Genomic DNA, 5,131 nt, shown 5'->3' on the forward strand with positions numbered 1-5,131 from the left:
TAGAACTGAAAGCATGGACTTGAAGAGATATTTATATACTCATGTTCCTATAGCAACACTATTCACAGTAGCCAAAAGATGGAAGCAACCGAAGTGTCTATTGACAGATAAATGAAAGAACCAACTGTGGTCTATACATACAGTGGAATATTATTCAGCCTTGAAAAGAAAGAAAATTCTGACATATGCTATAGCACAGATGAACCTTGTGGACAGTGTGCTTAATGAAATTAGCCAGTCACACCAGGACACATAGGACTGTAGGATTCCAGTTATATGAGGTACCAAGAGTGGTCCAGCTTATAGAACCAGAAAGTAGAAGGATGGTTGCTAAGGGCTGGGGGGAGGGAGACAGTGGGAAGTTAGTGTTTAATGGGGACAGAGTTTCAGTTTTGCAACATCAAAAGAGTTCTAGAGATGGATGGCAGGAATGGTCGTACAACAATGTGAATGTACTTAATGCCACTGAATTGTATTCTTAAAATGGTCAAGATGATAATTTCATGTCATGTGTATTTTACCATGATAAACTTTTTAAAAAATTAAAATGAAGTAAAACTTGTAATTTCCCACACCCCCACTCACCCCATCAATTTCCTCATTCTAAAAATTGGCACCAAGTTGCTTAGTCCAAAACTCCAGGATTTGTCCTTAATTTCCTCCCCTCCTGCCCATATCCAATAGTAAGTCATGTTACCTTTTGCTTCCGAAATATATTCTGAATTTATCCGTTCATCTCTTTCACAGATACTGTTGTACTTCAGGCCATCATATGCTCTGGCCTGTGGTGCCACACTGGCTTCCTAAGCAGTTGACCTGTTTTCTTTCTTGTCCTCTCCAGTCAATTGGTATAGCAACCAGAGTGCTCTTTTTATGGTAGAAACCACCCGTTTTCCTTTCTCTACTTAAAAATACTCTGATAGTTCCTCATCGCACCTATAATAAAATCCAAACTCCTTGCCACTGTTTACAGGGCGCTAGATGATCTGGTGTCCATACAAACTGGCCTCCCTCCAATATCTCTGACCTTATGTCCCATCACTACTAGCTTTGATCACTATGTTCCAGTCACGCTGGTCTTCCCTCTGTTGTTCCAACACCCCCAAGCACATGCCCTTTCCTTGCAGACTTAGCATTTGCTGCGCCTCTGCTTGGTACACTCTCTTCCCAGATCTTCACGTGATAGGTTCCTTCTCATGCCTTGTGTCTCAGCTTAGCTATCACCTTCTCAGAAAAATATTCATTTACCATTCAATCTAAGGTAGCCACCCACTGATTGTCACTCTTTACACTGTCATTCTTTTCTATCTTTTCTTGGCACTTACCACTACTAGAAATTCATATTTGTTTTCACAAGTTTATCGTCAGTTTCACCATCCCCCCCCCCCCCCCCCACTAAAGTGTGAGCTCTGTGAGAATAGATACCTTGTTTGTTTCCTCGATTCCCAGAACCCAGAACACTGTTGGGCACATTACATCCTATTTGCTGACTGAAGGAAGAAGTAAGTAACATCAATGACTCAATTTTCCTTCTATATCACATACAGACATGAAAGCCTTTTGGCTGAACTGATATTTCTAACATTAGCCATCATCAATATCTTTTCTATCTATTCTAGAATGTGGTAACCAGTCTTCAAAAGGCAAGCAACATATCTGACATTTCATTTTATGCAGGTATACCCTGAGGGGAATGAGTTTACATTCCTACTGTTGCTGAAGTGTGTAGCAATGTGTAATTATTTACCTGGAATTTAAAAATTGTCCTGTATTTCTTGAAGCCAGATTGTAGGTTTTCACATTGGAAATTACACTTGTTCCAAGTAAAATTCCAGACATCTAAGTCCTTAAAAACTTGTTCAAAGTATTTCATTGCATACTTTTTCTAGTCCTAAGAATGTTTCACGGTTCATTCTCTTCACGGTTAGTTACCTATCTGTCCAGGACAAAATAAATTGGGACTTAAAAGGCAGGACCATATACCAGCACAAATGTGATTTCTCTGCCTCTTCTATCTGTGCAACCCCAAACTCCTTCAAAGTCAAACCTCTAACCACAGTTGGGCCCATGAATATAGACTATTCTGTCATTATTTTTGAGGTGTGTCTGCAGTGGACACCAGGGCACCAGTGGCACAAAAGTACTGCATTCCCACTGACAAATGAAGTCCTGCTATGCCAAGTTCAACTGCAGCTGTTCTACTGTACCCAAAGTGCTGATAGGCATGGGTGATGAAATGCTACTTGGGATGTTTTCTGATGAGGGGGATAGACCCCTATTCCTCCACTCTTGAGTCGTACTCTGATGTTCCGAGGCGAGGGCAAATGAAATGTCACAGAGATCTTGTCAAAAAAAAATAGCTATTCCAGATTTAACTTTCTATAAAATCTGTACACAATCTGTGGAATTGACAGCATTGCCTGGGCAGACCCTCTGAATCATCCTTCACTCCGATAATGAAGCTATAACATTGGACTAAGCCTGGACCTCCTCTCTTTTCCCAAAAGAGGAGTTCTTTCTTTGGAGGCTTCTCCTTCCTCAGGCAAGTTAAGGGCTGCCTGCTTCAGCTCACTTAATGTAAACATTTCCAAATCTATGGAGAACTTGTAGTTCCAAAAGTGTTTCTTTAGTCAATAAGCAAAAATAAAAACAACTATAGCTAATACTTATTTCACACTTAACATGTGCTAGCTAGGCACTGAGCTCACCACTACCATCTGGGAAATTGAGGTTTGGAAAGTTTATAAACTTGCTCACGTTTACAAGCTAGGACTTGAAGGAGTCAGTAATTGAATGCTGACAGCTATACCCAGAGACTATGCTCTTAACTAATGCACTGTATTGTCTCTTAACCTGGAAGTAATTATAAAGTTTCCAAAATTCTATCTTGTTGAATAGAAGATAAATCAAGGAGTTATAGATGTTTATTCTTCCTTATTTTAATCCATTATTTAATAATCTGTGTATTTTTTTAACATTTTTTTTTTTTATTCTGAGAAACAGAGCATGAGTGGCGGAGGGGCAGAGAGAGAGGGAGACACACAGTATGAAGCAGGCTCCAGGCTCTAAGCTGTGAGCACAGAGCCCGATGTGGGGCTCAAACCCGTGACCAGTGATATCCTGATGGACGCTTAACTGACTGAGTCACCCAGGTGCCTCTTAATCTCTCTTTTAAAAGATGCAGTTTCAATAATAATTACCTTCAGAGAGTAATCACTGCCCCACCTAGAACTGGAAGCCGCTGCTACAGGTTGCTCTTTGCTTTGTACACATAGACAAGCCTTTTTTGGCAAAAGATTTGTTTTCTTAAAATCTTTTTTTGGTAACCTACTGAATTGTTTTCAGACCCTTCAGGAGTGTTTTCTGACGTCCAAGTGATATTTCTTAAGTTAAGACCTTTTCACTTTTTTTGGTCTGGGCGCAGGTCAGCATTCTTCTTACAGAAGCTTTAGTTTATTTTGAAATATTGAAACAATTTTGAGAATTGATACAAAAAAAGTTTATTTTCAAGAAGCTTGGTTTTCCTTTTCAGTTAGTTCCAGAAAAGGACTGTTACTTGAGATAAGATGTTAGAAAGGATTAAGTGCACTTTTGAAGGCAAAGCCAGACATCTTCAGGAGCCAGGAATATTGTACATATAAACAAAATGACTAGTATCTGTGTTAACACTTTTATCTCAAGTTTTAAAAATCTATGTTTTTATGTTTTAGGAATATGTTTATATTTTCTTGCATAAAACATGCTGGCTTGTCCTCTATTTTTATTTTCAATTTAGAATATAATCACTATTAAAGAGTGTTTATCCAAGAGATTACATTTAAACAATATACATTTAGTTCTCTATCACCAAGCCACTGTTATAAAAAAAGGAATATGCTGCAATGTTAAATTTAGCAGCCCTAATTTTTAAAGGCTTTATAACAGTGCTGTCCAATAAGATAGCCACTAAAGCTACATGTGGCTACAGAGCACTTAAAATGTGGTTAATCCAAATTGAAATGTGCCGTAAAATACACACTGGATTCTTAATATTAGTATGAAAAAGAAAAGTAAGTAAGATCAATGATTTTTTTATATTAGAATATAAAATATCTCATTAATTTCTATGTTGATTACATGATGAAATGATAATGTTGGAAATCTCAGACTGAATATATTATTAAACATATTATTAAAACTAACTTCATCCATTCCTTTTTACTTTTCTTAATATGTAGTGTTTCCAGATAAAATATGGGACACCCAGTTACATGTGAATTTCATATGTTCCTGCTTATATTTTAACACTATAAAATTATCCCTCTTTTAACTGAAATTCAAATTTTCACTGGGTATCTTATATTTTTATTTGCTAAAACTGGTAACTTTATTAATATGACTACTAGAAAAACTTAAATTATAAACGTAATCTATTGGACAGTGAAACTTTAGAAGCATCTTTTGTTTTGTTTTTTTACCAGCTATTGAGCCAATTGTGCAGAAATACCTAATCTGAAGGAACATTTAATCCTAGACTGGGATCGTCAATACTCTCGAAGTTAAATTTTTACATTTGTTTTAACAAGTTAAAGGACAACAAAGGGGCTTGACGCAGACCAAAGTATGGAAAGGGCATTTGGATTAGAATTAAAAGTCATTGCTCCCAGCCTCTCCATTAGGGTAGTTAACGGTTCCACTTTCAAAACAATCCCTGCCACTGTTACAAGGATGGGCGGTGTCAAGGTCAGTTAACTGGCAGGGAGACTCTGGGCCAGTCACAGTCCCTCAAGAGAAGTCAGTAAAAAGTTGGCGGGGGTGGAGGGACGGTATTTTTATACTTGACCCTCGCACTCGGGTGGTCTAGCCATCCCCTCCCCTGGCTCCGCGCTGCGCCAGACGCCGAGGCGCCGAGTCTCACTGCCTTCCTAAGCCGAACCTCGGCTACCTGGGTTGCAAGACCAAGACTGTTCCTGCAAAGGTCCGGCGCCAACCAGCTAGACCCCAGATCTGCGCCCCGTGAGAGCCACAGGTGCGCGCAGCGGCTGGGGCCCGCCCACCCGCCGTCACGCACAGACCGAGTCCCGCCTCTCCGTCTGCGCCGCTAAGCCCAGAGCCCGCCCCAGCCTCGAGCTCTATGTAAAGCAGGTCTCTG

This window comes from Leopardus geoffroyi, chromosome A1, assembly GCF_018350155.1.
Source record: "Leopardus geoffroyi isolate Oge1 chromosome A1, O.geoffroyi_Oge1_pat1.0, whole genome shotgun sequence".
Lineage (NCBI taxonomy): Eukaryota > Metazoa > Chordata > Mammalia > Carnivora > Felidae > Leopardus > Leopardus geoffroyi.